This window comes from Podarcis vaucheri (assembly GCF_965113315.1).
Source record: "Podarcis vaucheri genome assembly, chromosome: 16".
In the NCBI taxonomy this organism is placed as follows: Eukaryota; Metazoa; Chordata; class Lepidosauria; order Squamata; family Lacertidae; genus Podarcis; species Podarcis vaucheri.
In genome coordinates this window covers 44,491,940-44,510,470 of record NC_138754.1, presented here as the reverse complement: position 1 = coordinate 44,510,470, position 18,531 = coordinate 44,491,940, and the positions used below count along the sequence as shown (strand labels likewise).

Here is an 18,531-nt window from a genome sequence, read left to right as displayed (position 1 = left end):
GCTGCGGCGGCACCTGGAGCTGGCCAAACACGCATACAAGGTACAAGCGAACAAACACAGAAGGGTTGGCGAAGAGATCCATGTGGGAGATTGGGTCTGGTTAGCAGCCCACGCAGTGCTGGCCAGGTCGTTGGCGAAGAAGAAACGAGGGCATAAGCAACTGGGGCCCTACCAAGTCAAAGAGCAGGTCAACCCGGTGGCTTTCAGGCTGGCGCTTCCGGAGGGTTCCAGGATGCATCCGGTGTTCCACAGATCGGTGCTCACTCCCTACAAGGCACCTCACAGATTTCAGGAACCAGGCACGGCACCAAGTCCACTCCGAGAGAGAACCGAGCAAGGGGGAGTGGCACAGGAGGAGCGCATCAACGAAGTCACAGAGATTTTGGACTCTAGATGGGGGGAAGAGGGGGTAGAATACTTTCTCGCCAAGGAGGGCACCCCGGCCAGTGCCAACAGCTGGGTGCCAGGCTACGCTCTAGACGAACCTCTGCTCAAAGAAGAGTTTCATGCCCTCTTCCCACACAGGCCCATGCCAGCAGACTTTTTCGACGACTGGCTTTTCACGCCCACGCTTTCAGCCAGCACGTTCCGGGGGTTCGACTCGGACGAGGAACCGACACGCGACGCACGTTCCCCGGAGGGGTCACCCTCGGGATCTGCCTCAGAACCTTCGTATTGGTGGGACGATAGACCAGAGGAGCAGTGGCGCAGGAAGTGGCTGGAGGGTCCAGGACGAGCGACGCCCCCAGGAGGAAGCGAGGGAGAGACGGACATGGACGTTTTCGGGGATGACCCGGGTTTCGAGCACGGCGGCACAGAGATGGAAGCGGAGGTGACCGTCGTCGACGAGAGCAGGGAGGAAGAACCAGGAGTGGCCACACCTCCATCAGGGAGCGAAGAAACGGTCAGACGGAAAGTGGAAGGTTGGGCGCGCGCGCCAAGTTCAAATGCACAGGAAAGTGACGCAGTAGGCAGCCTGGAGAGGGAGCCAGGTCCTAAAGCCCGGCGCAAGGAGACAGAAGGGTCCGGGGGGTCGGCGTCGGAGGAGTCCCGGAGGGAGGAGACCCCGGGGGGCAGAGGGACCCAGAGGAGAACAGTCAGGCGGAAAGTGGAGCAGGGCTAGGATATTAAGTTGGTGCACAAGGGGCGGAGACTCAGACGGAGCTTCGCCGATCTAACCATAAGACGTAGAGTTGCACGCAGCAGCTTGAGAATGGAAACTGTAACTCAATAAAGACTTTTACTTAATGATCGCTGGCTAGCGTGATCCTCTGTGAGCTAGGATCGGGGAGCAACTCTGACAACCAGAATCACCCCGAAGCAAAGCAATAAGGTGTTTTGCGTTCCATCTACGTAGAGAGAAGATGAAAACGCTCTGATTGGGCTTATTTCAAATAGCTGTTTTTGGTTTTAGGTGTTTTAGTTTTTTTAGTTTTAGGTGTTTTAGTTGATAACAAACATTTCGTTCTGTGATTTTTTAATGTGCATTCTAACCCCAAAAACAGCTATTTGAAATAAGCCCAAACAGAGCGTTTTCATCTTCTTTCTACGTGGATGGAACGCAAAACACCTTATTGCTTTGTTTGGGGGTGATTCTGGTGCTCACCCAAAAAACACTATGTAAATTCCAACTATGATTCTATGATTCTATGAATTGAAATAAGCCCAATCGAAACTTATTCGTCTTCTTTCTACGCAAATGGACGCGGAAATATGGCGTTTTGATATTTTGGTCTCATTACATACACTTTGCGATTTCTGGATAAAAGTGCATTAATACCAAAGAACATGACTTTGAAAAAAGCGAAATCCAAGATTCTTCTTTCTATGTAGATGGAAGCCAAAAGACCTTTCTGCTTTGGTTGTGTGATTCTGGTGCAAACCCAAAAAACACCACGCTAATTCCAACTATATGATTCTATGATTCTATGAATTGAAATAAGCTCAATCGAAGCTTATTCGTCTTCTTTCTACTCATATGGAAGCGGAAATATGTCGTTTTGTTATTTTGGTCTCATTACATACACTGCGATTTCTGGGTAAATGAGCATTAACTCCAAAGAACATGATTTTGAAATAAGCGAAATCCAAGATTCTTCTTTCTATGTAGATGGAAACCAAAACAACCTGTTTTGCGTTGTTTATGCTTATGACACTTCGCTTTGCAGCTTGTGGGAGAATGAACACCGAAAGAGCAATCCAAGCTTATTTGTCCTCTTTCTATTAACTAAAACACCTATGCTTGATTTGGGCTGATAACAAACATTTCGCTCTGTGATTTTTGGTTGAATGTGCATTCTAAACCCAAAAACAGCTATTTGAAATAAGCCCAATCAGAGCGTTTTCATCTTCTCTCTACGTAGATGGAACGCAAAACACCTTATTGCTTTGTTTGGGGGTGATTCTGGTGCTCACCCAAAAAACACCATGTAAATTCCAACTATGATTCTATGATTCTATGAATTGAAATAAGCCCAATCGAAACATTCCTCTTCTTTCTGCGCATATGGATGCGGAAATATGGCGTTTTGTTATTTTGGTCTCATTACATACACTTTGCGATTTCTGGGTAAAAGTGCATTAATACCAAAGAACACGACTTCCAAATAAGCGAAAACCAAGATTCTTCTTTCTATGCAGATGGAACCGAATACCTGTTTTGCTTTCTTTAGGCTTATTACACTTTGCTTTGTTATTTGTGGGTGAATGAACACCGAAAGAGCAATCCAAGCTTATTCGTTCTCTTTCTATTGAGATGAACTTAAACACCTATGTTTGATTTTGGCTGATAATAAACATTTCACTGCGATTTTTGGTTGAATGCATTCTTTTTGCTTTGGTTGTGTGATTCTAGTGCAAACCCAAAAAACACCATGCAAATTCAAATAAGCCCTCTCGAAGCTTATTAGTCTTCTGGAAGAAGCATATGGAAGAGGAAATATGGTGTTTCTTTATTTTGGTCGCATTGCATTCACTTTGCGATTTTTGGGTAAATGTGCATTAACACTTTTTAATAAGCGAAATCCAAGATTCTTCTTTCTATGTAGACGGAACCCAAAACAACCTGTCTTGCGTTTATGCTTATGATACTTCGATTTCCTATTTGTGGGTGAATGAACACCTAAAGAGCAATCCAAGCTTATTCTCCCTCTTTCAATTGAGATGAACCAAAACACCCATGCTTGATTTGGGCTGATAACATACATTTCGCTCTGCGATTTTTGGTTGAATGTGCATTCTAACCCCAAAAACACTTATTTGAAATAAGCCCAATCAGAGCGTTTTCATCTTCTTCCTATGTAGATGGAAGCCAAAAGACCTTTTTGCTTTTTTTTTATAGAAAAGAAGCACTGCATATATACACATACATATATCCGTTTTATTTTTATATATTTACAAACGGACACCTATATCTAGGTATGTATATTCTTGTATATAAACTTCCGCGGCCCCCCCGCCCCATCCCTCCGCCAAGGGGCACGAGAGGAAGGCCACTGGGGGAGAAAGGCAGGTGAGGGCGGGGCGGGGGGCGGGGCTGCCCCCTGGGGAGAGCGGGGTCGAGAGAGAGTGGGCGGGAGAAAGAGAGAGGGCCAGCCTGGCTCAGCACGTCTCGGCTGGCCCAACGTCGCAGCGCCTCTTCCGCCCGTTTCCCTCCCCTTCCTGTCCTCTTGCCTCTCCTCCGGTGGCACCTCCTTCCGGATACCCCTGCCCTCGCCCAAGATGGCGGCAGCACAGGCTCTTCCGCCCGTTTCCCTCCCCTTCCTGTCCTCTTGCCTCTCCTCCGGTGGCACCTTCTTCCGGATACCCCTGCCCTCGCCCAAGATGGCGGCAGCACAGGTTCTTCCGCCCGTTTCCCTCCCCTTCCTGTCCTCTTGCCTTTCCTCCGGTGGCACCTCCTTCCGGGTACCCCTGCCCTCGCCCAACATGGCGGCAGCACAGGCTCTTCCGCCCGTTTCCCTCCCCTTCCTGTCCTCTTGCCTCTCCTCCGGTGGCACCTCCTTCCGGGTACCCCTGCCCTCGCCCAAGATGGCGGCAGCACAGGCTCTTCCGCCCGTTTCCCTCCCTTCCTGTCCTCTTGCCTCTCCTCCGGTGGCACCTCCTTCCGGGTACCCCTGCCCTCGCCCAACATGGCGGTAGCACAGGTTCTTCCGCCCGTTTCCCTCCCCTTCCTGTCCTCTTGCCTCTCCTCCGGTGGCATCTCTTTCCGGTACCCCTGCTCTCGCGGTAGCACAGCCTCTTCTGCCCTTCCGAGCTAGGAGTGCAGAAAAAGGTGAAACTGCCAGGAAAAGGAGAGGAGGAGTGTGTGAGTGAGTGAGTGAGTGAGTGAGAGTGAGACAGGGAGCATCCAAGGGTCATCTAGTCCAACCCTCTGCAAAGAAGCTCAGAGCTACAATTCCCAGGTCTTCTTTGGGAATTCTATGGGAAGTAAGAGTTTCTACATTTATGAGCATTCACTTAGAGTGCGCTCATGTTTTTACCTTTTATTGAAAGCGGCCACAAGTGACTTGGGTGGAGTATAAATAATAAAATTATATTGCTCCTGCTGCTGTTCTTCTCTTACCCTAACTCACATCCAACCCAATACCAAACCTTAACCCGAATGCTCACCCTAACTCAAACCTAATCCTCACTCTAACCCTAAACTTAACCCAAACCTAAGCCTCAGTCTAAACCTAAGCCTAATTTAACCCTAACCCTAAGTAATAAAATTATATTTCTCCTTCTGCTGTTCTTCTCTTACCGTAACTCAACCCCAACTTTAACTCCTAATCCTAATTCAACTCAAACCCAACTCTCACTGTAACCCTAACCTTTACCCAAACCTAATCCTAAACGCTTTGCTTCTTTTTGTGGTGTTTTGTGTTATTGCTTCATTTGTTAGGTCATGAGGCTTTCTTTGTTTCTTGTGGTGTTGCTTCATTTAGCAGTTTTTTAATTGGCTTTTGTGTTTCTTTTGGTATTGCTTCATCTTCATAGGTTGTTTGGATTTCTGATTAATTTGCTTTGGATTTCTGGTAGCTCTGCTTCTTTATGATTTGTTTCTGTGTTTCTGGTGTTTTGGCTTGGTTATGCAAAAAAATTGAAGACATACCACCAGAAGCACAAAAACCAAGAAATATTCCCAAAATGAGGCAAAACCAGGAGACATGAAAACCAAGCCAAATCAATGGAAAAGAAACAATCTCACCCAAAACCACAGAACCATTCAAAGTAAAAGAAGCAAAACAATTAAATGCAAAAAACAAGCAAAACCACCCCAAATTAAACAAATCAGCAGAAAACAAAAAAGCAGTAAAGCCACCAATTACAAAGCAATGCCACAAGAAACTGGAAACCAGTTTTTAAAAAGCCAAACCAGAAACTCAACAAGCATGCAATTTGTGGGAGTCCAAAAGCACTTCAAGCAACAGAAATTAACCAACACAGCATATTAGTTTTCACTTAGTCTTGGGTTTCTGGTGAATGTGCTTCGTTTGCAGCTGGCTTCATTTCTTTTCCATTGGTTTAGCTTGTTTTTTGGACTTTTGCTTTATTGCTTCTTTTGAGAAGTTTTCTTGTTTTTGCATTCTGGTGGTAATACTTTTGAATGCTTTGGGGGTTTCTGGTGAATCTGCTTTGTTTGGGGTTGGTTGGCTTCTTTGTCAGTTTCCATTGATGTTGCTTTTACATGGTTCTTCTGCTTCTTTTCAGTAGGTTTTTGTGTTTTTAGTGGTTGACTTCATTGTTGGAATGGTCATTAGACATTTCTGGTGGTTTTGCTTCATTTCTGGTGGTTTTCCTTTTATTCTTGGGATTATCAGATCTCATACAAATTAATATTCTCAAAGGTGCAAAACCCCAAAAACCTAGAAATGAAGCAAACTCACCATAAATCCAGCACCCAATCTGTTATGTACTAACCTTGGATCCTAGAATGCAACAACTGATTGGTCTTTTCCTGCAGGCCAATCAGGCTCCAAGAGGGAAGCAGAGTTAGCTAGTCAGACGGGACTCATTGTGTAAATAATGTATATAAAAGCCTGAGGTTGGGGGGGGGGCAATAAAGAGCATGAAATACATACAAGACTCTGAGTATATTTCACAATTGTAATTTATATAAAAGAATCTATGAAACGAAAACCACAGAAAAAATTCAACATAATCCCAAAAACAAACCAGAAACAACAGAAACAAACCACATCCACCAAAGATGAGAAAACCAATTGAATAGAAATTCAAGAAACTCACGCAGTAAACATCTCAGGGAAAAGCAAAATCACCCGCACACCATGCAAAACTAAGGTTTAACTGGCTTTGGGGTTTCTGCGCAATTTACTTTTCCCCTCTTTTGGGGGGTTTCTGGTGCTATTTCTTCTGCTTCTCACATTTCTGCTTCTTTTCAATTGGTTTTGGGATTCTGGTGAATTTGGTAATGATTTGATTAAAGTCTCTGTCTGGCAATTTTCCTTTTTCATGAATTCCTTCCTTGTTGGGTTTCTGGTATCTCACTTTTGGTTTTCACATTTCTCTTAGTTTTGCTACGTTTCAGGTAGTTTGCTTACTTTTTGGAATTATCCAGTCTCATAAAAATGAAGCAATATCATTAGAAGCTTAAAAAGCATGGGGGGAAAAACCCCAGGCACTAACCCTAACCCTGAACGTCCACCTATCCCCTGCCCTAGCCCTAACCCTAACCCTGATATTCTGGTCATCCATCTTGGGGATAACAATCTGGTGAGGTAAATTCAGTTGAGATCACTAAATATCAGCTGTGCTTCCTCATCCCTGAGTTTATCATAGTTTGGTTTGGAATGTTGTAGAGGTGCTTATGGAGTGGGGGCAGCCTTCCTAAGAAGGTGGATGGGCAAGACATAAAGCTAATCATTCTACAACGATGTTTGTGTTTGAAAGTGTGGGTGCTTATATCCCTTATGGCAGAATTATGTTCTGTGCCCCACAGTTGTATAGACCTGGTGGTATGCATCTTTCTGATTTGGGTTGTGACATGATTCTTAAGGATCTGCAAAGAGCTCTGTTTGAGCACTTGCGTGTTTGTGGGTGGAGGTGAACAAGCACACCTGCCCAGACTTACCAGTAATTTGATTTGGTTACATTGGTCGAATCTGACTAGTTTTGCCGATCCTCAAGTTGTTATATTTAATAAATACAACCTATTTATCCACTTTTGGTTGTCTTGACTCTTCCTCCTGATGTGCTAGGAACCACTCCGTTTGGGGGGGCACTGCAAAACATGCGGTTTTTACTGCAAACATTTTGCCAGACTTTGGCCTTGATTTGGAGTGAATCAGGCAATGTTGGGTCTTGGGGTGACCTTATGACCCCTGTCACTTACTTGGTTTGTCGGGCAAAATGCTAAAAAAATTCTACAATGTCTGGCAAAATGCTACAAAACTTTTGCCAGACTTTGGCACCAGTTTGGAGTGAACCGGACAATGTTGGGTTTTGGATATTAATTATGAACCCCGGTTTGATGTATCAATTACTCTATGGGGTGTTACAAAATGTGGGGGTTTTGCTGCAAAACTTTTACCAAATATCAGTTGTGATGGGATCCCAGATTTGGGGTTTTGTAGTTAAATGAAGCATTCTTTCAGTGCTTCTCGGGAAATGTGCAGTTTCCGTCAGATCAAACTAATACTACTGGATAAAATGATATGGTTGTTGATTATCAGACAGTTCTCCCATTTATCAAGGAAAACGTCTGTTATGGGTGGCTTTTGCTTGGTGTGTGTGACTGTTGACAGACAGATTTGAAAAGGAACACAGCTTCCTCTGTTTGTCTCACAGTAACTTACTGGCCTTTTTGATTATGCAGTCGGCTCGCCCAACACTTCCAGCTGGATGGATGTTTTTGATTATGCAGTCGGCTCGCCCAACACTTCCAGCTGGATGGATGTTTTAATGGTCACATAAAGGCACTTTCTTTGGTTATAAAATGATGTTGTGAGTCTTATATCTGAGCAGTCAATAAACTCCCTCCCCCACAGAAACGCTTGTCTTACTTCTTCTTCTGCTTAGCATCCATACTTACATGTTTGTTTAAAGAAAGACTAACCCCACCCCGAACCCCACCTCCAGCTTTCATTTTATTATTCTAGTGACTAGTCATTGTTCATAGCAACACTTGATTTTGTTCCTAGACAAACTGCCCTGAAAGACAGTTACTATGAACTACATGTGTCTTCTTGATATATAAGGTTGTTGCTAGTTTCTGCAAAACACTTCTTTATCTTTCAACAAGAAATAAATGAATAGGAGGCTGCCCTAAGGAAGAAGTGTGATTGCATCTGGAATATCAGACTCTCTGTATTTTTATTTATTTACTTGATTTAGGGGTGGCCGCTTCACCCCCTGGTTATGCCCATGTCCCCAACTAACTGAGCTTCTTGGGATCATCCTGCCATGCTGTGAGCTACTACATTATCCTGCACTTTACAGAACCTTCCTTAGAGAATAAAAAACTGAGGCAAATTTCCAGTCTAAGGCTACACAAAAAGAAACAGCAGCAATTCTTTATGTTTGACTTAGAATCATAGAATCATAGAGTTGGAAGAGACCACAAGGGCCATCGAGTCCAACCCCCTGCCAAGCAGGAAACACCATCAGAGCACTCCTGGCATATGGTTGTCAAGCCTCTGCTTAAAGACCTCCAAAGAAGGAGACTCCACCACACTCCTTGGCAGCAAATTCCACTGTCAAACAGCTCTTACTGTCAGGAAGTTCTTCCTAATGTTTAGGTGGAATCTTGTGCTTGAGCGCCTGATATCTCAGAAAATCAACATCAGTGTTGGGGTGGGTGGGTCAGGGCATTTCCAAAATGTTATGATAGATGGAGCCATGGATGTGGCCAAGGGGGGCCAACTAAATAAAAATAAATAAAAATACATAGCTAACTGAGGTTCTGACCCCCTAACAAAAGGCCTGCCCCCACTAACAAAAATGCTGGCTACGCCCATGGATGAAGCCAACTACAGTGTAGCATGTGTGGGCCGTGGGGGCACAAATTTGTGGCAGGGGGCACAAACAGGTGCCCCCAAAGCAGGCTTCCTCATTGGTGCCTGGCTCTGTGTGAGAAGGAGCTGACCTAAGCTGCTTTGCTTCTGCTGGCCAGAGTTCTGTCCTTATGTTAGGCCTGATCCAGGGAAGAGAGCCGGAGGGTGGGTGGCCGCAGTGCACCTCGCTCCCAGTCACAGCAGCAGCTCCGCCTCCGGGTCACGTCTGACCTGGCGCACTCAAGGAGCCTGAGCATCAGCTTCCCTGCCCCTCTCCTCCCCTGGACATGTGGGGCATGCCCCTCTCCCCTCGTTGAGTTCTGCAAAGGCAGCCTGAGACTGAGGAGGAAAGAGCTCACTGCTCATGCCAACCCTAGAGAGGATGTAAGAAAGAAGCAGGCTGTTGGAGGACAGCAGAGAAGCAATTGAGCTTGGTGGAGCAGTGCCCCAGTCCCCCTTAAGGATGAGCCTCCACTGACAGGGAGCAAGAAGGAATTTTAAATGGCGAAAGACAGGAGTGCCTGGCGTGCTCTGGTCCATGGGGTCACGAAGAGCCGGACACGACTAAACGACTAAACAACACAATATTGGCATGGGAACTACAATAGCTCAATGCTGCAATTTGTCTACCCTACTTAATATTTACCATTAAGGAAAGTATAAAGTCATAGAGTAAATCCTTTCAGCTTGTTGTTGTGAAGCAGCAGACCTCAATAGGATACTGCAAATGTTATAGAATTATTGAATATTCAGAAGTATACCTCTCCACCACTCCTTAGTCAGGCTAGTTTTGGGCATTTATGGCAAGATTATCCCAAGTGGAAAGGAATAATGTATTTTCACTGTTATGTATTCAGTGGTCTGTCTTTGCTTCCCATTGTCTCAGGAATTGGGTAATTACCATCTCAAAGGAATGGCCAGACTACCAGGAAAGGCAATCAGATAAGGCATTATCAGATAACCTGGCAGACAGGAAAAACAACATTCAAATTTCTATTGTAGAAATTTCCCTTTTCTGTGATGTAGGTATGATGTTTGTGGGGGTGGTCTTGAGCTCCAGGGCAGGGAATTTCAAAATGGCAAGCACACATTGTTCGCGGTCCTCCTCCCCTCTCCTGGGTGTGAGAGGAGCACCCTGTTGCAACAGTTTAATAAAGATCAGGTTTACTAGCTGCTTTGCTTCTCAATATTCTCTGGTTGGCCTCTGTTATTTTCTCCTGCCGATGGAGAACCTACAAGGTTCTCCAATAAAGGAATAAGGGCAGATTTTGTTTACAACAACACAAAGACATCTGAAACTGTCGAATAAACTGCAAGAGTTTGTGGAAAATTGCTTTCACACACTAAAAGTTCCCTGCAACTAGAAAGCCAGCAAAGCAAGGGGAAGGCTAGCTTTTTTAATTGACAAGTACCTTCTCTATGATGTGCTAGGCTTTGGTTTTTACGCATAGAAGTGTTATTCCCCACCTGTATCTTGAAGTAGTATGGTCCATTTGGCCACCTCATTCTGCTGCATATGGAGAGTGCTGGAATTTTTAATTCTTAAGGAAACATTGTGTCTATTTTTCCCACATGAGATGTTTCTTTACTTATATCAATAATGTTATGAAAGACTTGTAGCATGCTTCAAGCTCATTAGCACTTGGTGGCTGTGAAGCTTTAAATACAAAACAGACACATAGTGAAAGGATTTCTACACGCTGAATTTTTTATTTATTTCACAGAGCAATTGCTTTCAGCTTTGCAGAGGAGCCCGTAGTATCCAAACTACAGTACTTCCGTGAGAGCTGTGAAGCAGAGCTCCCTCCACTGGCTCTGCTGTGACAGGACAGCTCCCTCAGGCCTCCTCTCCCCACAACTGTTATCTGGGGCAGCCATCAGTGGGAGAGCTTTGCTGGAGGCCCAGCTCCTTCAGGCACCTCCAGCCCCTGAACTGTGCCAGCTGGTCAACATAGGAACAACTGTTTAGTGATTTGTGACTGAGATTTGATATTCCTCTTCCCTCCCTGCCCCCTTTGCCTGTGGGGAGGGACCATCTTGCTTTGATTGCGTTTAAGTTGTCTGGTGGTCTTGTTGGCTGAACAGCGAGGCACAAATGTTCCAAATAAATAAATCTCTAGACACAGTATAGAAAATTAGTGATCTTTGTAATGTGTGATTTTGTAGTACTACTTTGTAGTAGGGCGGCCAGATACCACATAGTATTTGAGCAAGAACAGAAGACCAAATAAGTGAATAAGGCTAAAACCGGGGTGGGGGGTTGGGGGTGCAAATGTGATTTACAAATTATGTGCTATAAGAAGCCAAGAAACCTCCTGCTGGGTCAGACCAAAAGCCAAGAGCCTTTCTTCCTCCAGTAGCCAATCAGATGCCTCCAGGAAAGCCAGCAACAGCCCTCCCCAATTGTTGCTCCCCAGCAACTAGAATTCAGAGACATACTGCCTTTGTACAAGGATCTATCACTTCTCCTTTGGGCAGACCACTCCTCCATTACCACAAACTTGACATGAGCCAACAGTGTGACACGGCAGCTAAAAAAGCCAATGCAATTCTTGGCCTCATCAATAGGAGTATAGCAAGGGAAGTAATAGTGCCACTGTATTCTGCTCTGGTCAGACCTCACCTGGAGTACTGTGTCCAGTTCTGGGCACCACAATTCAAGAAGGACACTGACAAACTGTAACGTGTCCAGAAGAGAAAATAAAAAAAAATCCTTCCAGTAGCACCTTAAAGACCAACTAAGTTAGTTCTTGGTATGAGCTTTCGTGTGCATGCACACTTCTTCAGATACATGCACACGAAAGCTCATACCAAGAACTAACTTAGTTGGTCTTTAAGGTGCTACTGGAAGGAATTTTTTTTATTTTGACTATGGCAGACCAACACGGCTACCTATCTACTACTGTGTCCAGAAGAGGGCAACCAAAATGGTCAAAGGCCTGGAAACGATGCCTTATGAGGAACGGTTAAGGGAGCTGGGCATGTTTAGCCTGGAGAAGAGGAGGTTAAGGGGTGATATGATAGCCATGTTCAAATGTATAAAAGGATGTCACATAGAGGAGGGAGAAAGGTTGTTTTCTGCTGCTCCAGAGAAGCGGACACGGAGCAATGGATCCAAACTACAAGAAAGAAGATTCCACTTAAACATTAGGAAGAACTTCCTGACAGGAAGAGCTGTTTGACAGTGGAATTTGCTGCCCAGGAGTGTGGTGGAGTCTTCTACTTTGGAGGTCTTTAAGCAGAGGCTTGACAACCATATGTCAGGAGTGCTCTGATGGTGTTTCCTGCTTGGCAGGGGGTTGGACTCGATGGCCCTTGTGGTCTCTTCCAACTCTATTGTCAGAGTTGCTCCCCGATCCTAGCTCACAGAGGATCACGCTAGCCAGCGATCATTAAGTAAAGTCTTTATTGAGTTACAGTTTCCATTCTCAAGCTGCTGCGTGCAACTCTACGTCTTATGTCTAGATCGGCGAAGCTCCATCTGAGTCTCCGCCCCTTGTGCACCAACTTAATATCCTAGCCCTGCTCCACCTTTTCCGCCTGACTGTTCTCCTCTGGGTCCCTCTGCCCCCCGGGGTCTCCTCCCTCCGGGACTCCTCCGACGCCGACCCCCCCCCGGACCCTTCTGTCTCCTTGCGCCGGGCTTTAGGACCTGGCTACCTCTCCGGGCTGCCTACTGCGTCACTTTCCTGTGCATTTGAACTTGGCGCGCGCGCCCAACCTTCCACTTTCCGTCTTACCGTTTCTTCGCTCCCTGATGGAGGTGTGGCCACTCCTGACTCGTGCCCTCCCTCCTGTTGTGAGCTGCCAGCGCTTGATCCCTGGCGCCCTTCCTCTTCCCTGCTCTCTGGCGGTGACGCTGGTCCCGATCTCCAACTGCTCCCCTCTGAGTCCCCTCTGGCTTTATCTTCCTGGGGTGTCCCCCTTGCCCTGGCCACTGGTGCTTCTTTCTGTGAATCTTCTGATTCACTGGAAAGACTCGGAGATCTCGGGTCGTCCTCATCACTCATCTTTTCTTCTGCCTCCTCCCCCTCGCTCTCTGTTTCCTCCCTTGCCCTTGCCTCTGCTCCTGAACCCCTGACATCTATGATTCTATGATTCCCCTATAAGCCAGTGACCATGAGCACATCCTGTGGCTTCATTATGCACAGCATGAATAAATACTTTGCCCTATTCTGCTGCCCACTTATTCCAATCCAAATTGTACATTTTAAAAACTTCTCTATAAATTAAGAATGCACATGATTTGCAGTGCATGTTTACTCAGGAGTAAAACTTAAGTTTAGTAGGACGTGCCTAGGAGTGTATATAAAACGACAGCCATATTCAGCTTTTGTTGGTCATGGGGAAATGCACTGAACTATTGATTCTACATGGAAGCTTCAGTTGTGAATCCTGCACTGCACTACATGACCCTTGGGGTGCCTTCCAATTCTACGATTCTATGATTCTATGAGTCCCTCCCCATGGTTGCTGACCCACTTTCTGGTGCCTGAGATTTCATCAGTTATTTTGCACACGCTTTGAAGGCTCTTCTTTTGCTAGAATCCTTTTGTTGAAATGAAACCCTAGGTTACCCAGATGCTGAATTCCACATCCACCCTCTAAATTTTGATGGCTTTTCCTTCACTTGCCCCAACTAAGTCACGCTTGGTGCCAGACAAAAACAAAACTTTATGGTCCAATACCATGGTGAAATTTATCAGTGTGAATTGTTTTCTTCATTTTTTGGGAACAGATGTGGTGAAGCAATGGGGAAAAATAAGTGCCTGCTTACTGCTGACCAAAGGGAATATCAACAAGAATTGAAAAAGGAACTACAAGAAGTTGAAAGAGAACCTCAGACCAATGATCGAGAGGAAGATCCCAGAGCTGTATAAACCTATTGTGAAAGTTAACAGTATTTCAAGGTATAAGAATAGCCCTTTCCCCCCCCCTCCCAACAACCATAGCAAAATACAGCATAGGATGGGGGTAAGCAATATGGTTCACTCCAGATGATCAGCCTCAGTTATCATGGCCAATGGTCATTTTCTTCTTATTTATTTTAGGGGCTTATTCTAGTTTTAGGAAATATGAAAATCTGTTTCCACAGAATAGTTAAGAGCAGCTTCATGAAAAGGAGCTTATCTACTTGCAGTGGATCAAATAGTAGAGGATATGCAAATGTTGTTTGAAGTCGAAAGATTTCCCTTCTTTCTGTACTCAACAATCACATCTTCTAAGGGAGGGGATATTGAAACTACTTGCAGAAAAACAGATATTTTATTATAAATTGACATGGATATTTGCACGCACAGAGAAAACAGCTTTGTGTTTTCTCTAAATTCTAAAGGCCAGTTCACAATATTGCATTGTCAACACAATGTTCCCTGTATGTATGTATGGGTATCTATGAAACTTCATCTGTGGATGTTTGACCATACCAAGCTCAAGGAAATGTTCCTGAATGCAACCCAAAGTCCCTTCTGCGCAATCATGAATTTGCATCAATGTTACATATAAGCACATTCACCAAGCAGCAGATATGAACAGTTAACCAAAACAAATCAACCCATTTTTTAAGCACATTTCTATTGCATTTATTGTGATAAGAAACTTACAGACATTTGTATCTGCATTCCAACTTATATAAAATTATTGTTGTTTGAATGGGAATAATCTTATTGCTTGATGAAAAGTACTGCAATGGATCTGGTAATAACTTTTCTCATGGAAGTGGATGCCATTATGCTTTTTAAGATAAATTTGCATGAGGATAAAGCAATGCTCTGTAATATTTAAATCTCATTCGATGGAGGCCACACAAATGCAAAATGGAGACCACTCAAGTGAGAACAATAAAACTCCATTTACTGCAGAAGTTATATTTCTTCCTATGGGCTACAGGGATTCATTCTAGTTAGAATATTTTATTATTGTAATTATATTTGTTATTTAAAAGTAGCACTATATTTCTTCTAATACTTGAAATACAGTGTTGGTTCCTGACTTTTATTTTTGCTTCATGTTGGGTGGGTCTCATTTCCCTTCAGTTCAGTGTTCACGAGAGGCAAGGTAAAAACTTTGCAAATTTGTATACATATATGTATATGGTCTAAGCCACTGAGCCTCTTGGGCTTGCTGATCAGAAGGTCGGTAATTCGAATCCCTGTGACAGGGTGAGCTCCCATTGCTCGGTCCTAGCTCCTGCCAACCGAGCAGTTCGAAAGCACTCCAAAAAGTGCAAGTAGATAAATAGGTACCGCTCCGGTGGGAAGGTAAACAGCGTTTCCATGAGTTGCTCTGGTTTTGCCAGAAGTGACTTAGTCATGCTGGCCACATGACCCGGAAAAACTGTCTGCATATATCATGGGAATTGGGGTTGCTTGTGTGTAAAACTCTAGCCGTTCCCAACTGCTTGGGGTGGTTGCGTCTTTCCCTGGCTGAGCAGCCCTTTTGCGCTGCTGCTCAGTCGCTGGCAGAATCCGTCAGTGGGTGTCTCCTAAATTTCCTCCAGCATAAGAATTCCTTAACGGACAACCTTCGCCTCGCCTCTCTGTGCGGAAGCCTTCTGCGCAGAGTGGGCGTGCCAAGCGGTGGTCCTCCACTCTCCTCACTGACTTCACTGGAAGAGTCTCGGAGCCTCCCCTCCGAAGTGCTCTCTGCCTCTCCCTTCTTCCTGGTGTCACCTGGACTTCTTTCCCCAGAGGACGTTCTCTCTCTTCCCTTACTAGTTCCCTCTCCTGCAGAATCTGGGAGCCTAGCCTCTCCACTCTGCTCCGATGTCAGTTCCCTGACAGCATACAAACACCGGCTCCCTCGGCCTATAAAGCGAGATGAGTTCCACAACCCCAGAGTCGTCTGTGACTGGACTTAACTGTCAGGGGTCCTTTACCTTTTTTATGTATATGGTACTGTGAAATGGTACTGTATTGTGGGAACTTTTAGCACTTAGCAGTTCTTTTGTTCTTAAATGGCCTAAAATTAATCTATGAAATGAAAAAGGGTAAATAAATATTAACAGGGGAAAGAACATTTTATTTAGAGTTCAAACATCACTGTTTTTCTCTCTTCCAAACACCATGCTAGAAAAAGTTAGAATTAAAAATTAATCTGCAAAGCGTTGTTTTAAGTGATCCTGAGTGTACATTATGGAGATAACCCAGTGTTAAATAGATTTATAATTGTTAGGAAGCTGATATTCCTATTAACATCACGTATATTTAATTGCTTCTTTGGAGTTAGTTGTAAAAATTGATTCTTTATTTTTGTGGTGTGTGCACAGGAAGTTTTAAGAAAAGGCAAGGCTTGTGTGCACCATTTGCTTTAATTGCCTAAGACCTGGGGCCCTGAGACCTCCATTGGTCTTGGGACAATATAAAGTCTTGACATGTCACTCTGCTTCTCCTTCCAAAAATAGAATTGTTAAGTAAGTGATGCCAGTGAGACAGTTGGGAAAGGGGGATAAGTACAGGTAAGGTCTGAAACAAGAACAGGAATTGGGGGAGTATGGACATCTTTATGGCTGCTATATAACCTAGCCAGCTTAAGTTTAGGTTAGGGTTGCCATATTTAGAACAGCAAATAAAGGACAATTTGCTAGTGGGGTGGGTGGGTGGAAAAGTGCATGTGCTGGGGTCACCAGGCGCTGGAGTGACATCGGAGGGAAGAACGCAGCAAAATTTGCATGCAAAATGGGGGGGGGCATATAGAAAGAAAGAAAGAAAACTGCCAGTTTAATAGTTTTGTTCAATATTAATAAGTTGTTTATTTTAAGAGTGGGGGAAGGATTTAGATACCTACCATAGTGAGGATCTGAAGGCACATGTAAAAGAGGGGGAAGTGTTGCAGCTCACTACTTCTGCAAGCAAAAGACCCCAGATTCAATCCCCAGCATCTCTTGGTAGGACTGGTAATGATTTTTGCCTGAAAAGCTTCTGCCAGTAAGTGTTGGCAATTTTGATCTAGATGGACTAATGGTTCTGATATGCTTCCTATATTCTAAGAACCGACAATGGATTCCAAAACTGTGGCATGTGCTGTTGTTGCAGAATCCTAGTTTTGTAATTTGAATAACTGCTAAAAATACCAGAAAATTAAAGTTTGGTTCAATTGCTGGCCTTACCCTTTCCCCTTACTTAAGATGGGCTGTTCACTTTTTTTAAAAAATAATGCTTTTAACGCTCTGTATGTTTATCTTTTAAACCATTAGCCCCACTATAAGATTATGCTTTGCCAAAACTGGTTGTGCCTACTTGGGACACCTGTTCTCGCTGCTTCATCAATTTTGTTCAGATTTTATTTTTAGGGTCTCAGACCCACCTCTAACGGGGGGAACAAGTGTATTGGAGGAAAGGCTGTAGCCAGGGTTGCCAACCTGAATAAAATTTGAGGGGCAGGTCAGCCCCCCCTACTTTATCATTGATGACATGACATGGTGCATGCACATACTAGCTGTGGAATCTAGACTGTAATGTTTTAATTCATCTCGCCTCTTGTTCAGATCAGATATGAAACAAAAAGCCCTCTCCATGAGAAGACTTGATTAGTCAAACGAAGCAGGGAGAAATTAGAGAACTGGGCCAAAACAAACAAGATGAACTTTAACAGGGAGAAATGTAAAGTATTGCACTTGGGCAAAAAAAATGAGAGGCACAAATACAAGATGGGTGACACCTGGCTTGAGAGCAGTACATGTGAAAGGGATCTAGGAGTCTTGGTTGACCACAAACTTGACATGAGCCAACAGTGTGACGCGGCAGCTAAAAAAGCCAATGCAATTCTGGGCTGCATCAATAGGAGTATAGCATCTAGGATCAAGGGAAGTAATAGTGCCACTGTATTCTGCTCTGGTCAGACCTCACCTGGAGTACTGTGTCCAGTTCTGGGCACCACAGTTCAAGAAGGACACTGACAAACTGGAACGTGTCCAGAGGAGGGCAACCAAAATGGTCAAAGGCCTGGAAACGATGCCTTATGAGGAACGACTAAGGGAGCTGGGCATGTTTAGCCTGGAGAAGAGGAGGTTAAGGGGTGATATGATAGCCATGTTCAAATATATGAAAGGATGTCACATAGAGGAGGGAGAAAGGTTGTTTTCTGCTGCTCCGGAGAAGCGGACACGGAGCAATGGATCCAAACTACAAGGAAGAAGATTCCACCTAAACATTAGGAAGAACTTCCTGACAGTAAGAGCTGTTTGACAGTGGAATTTGCTGCCAAGGAGTGTGGTGGAGTCTCCTTCTTTGGAGGTCTTTAAGCAGAGGCTTGACAACCATATGTCAGGAGTGCTCTGATGGTGTTTCCTGCTTGGCAGAGGGTTGGACTCGATGGCCCTTGTGGTTTCTTCCAACTCTATGATCCTATGAATCCACAACCTGATTGGTCTACAGGAGAATTCCGGAATTAGCCAATCACGTGCAGCCCATTGTGTAAATAATGTATATAAAGCAGATACTTTGAGGGGATTTTCATTCCCTCCTCACCACTATGAGCTGAATAAAGAGCATGAAATCCACTCTGAGTATATTTCACTGGCGACAAAGGTGGGATCCTG

The 18,531-nt window shown here is 44.5% G+C and overlaps 2 long non-coding RNA genes across 3 annotated transcripts in view; one reads left to right on the top strand and one right to left on the bottom strand.

Annotated features, from left to right (window-relative positions):
* Positions 1-12,526, bottom strand: part of LOC309521389 — a 348,451-nt gene extending 335,925 nt beyond the window's left edge. The window contains exon 1 of the long non-coding RNA XR_014214643.1: positions 12,441-12,526. This is a non-coding gene — a long non-coding RNA (uncharacterized lncRNA). The remainder of the gene's footprint in view (positions 1-12,440) is intronic.
* On the top strand, positions 4,111-11,101 carry LOC309521395. Of its 2 annotated transcripts, none has more exons than XR_014214652.1 (3): positions 4,111-4,142; positions 4,234-4,303; positions 10,718-11,101. It is a non-coding gene; the product is annotated as an uncharacterized lncRNA (long non-coding RNA). The 2 variants fall into 2 exon arrangements; XR_014214653.1 differs by having other exon boundaries at positions 4,112-4,142; positions 4,234-4,270.
* Positions 12,527-18,531: the final 6,005 nt, after the last annotated feature.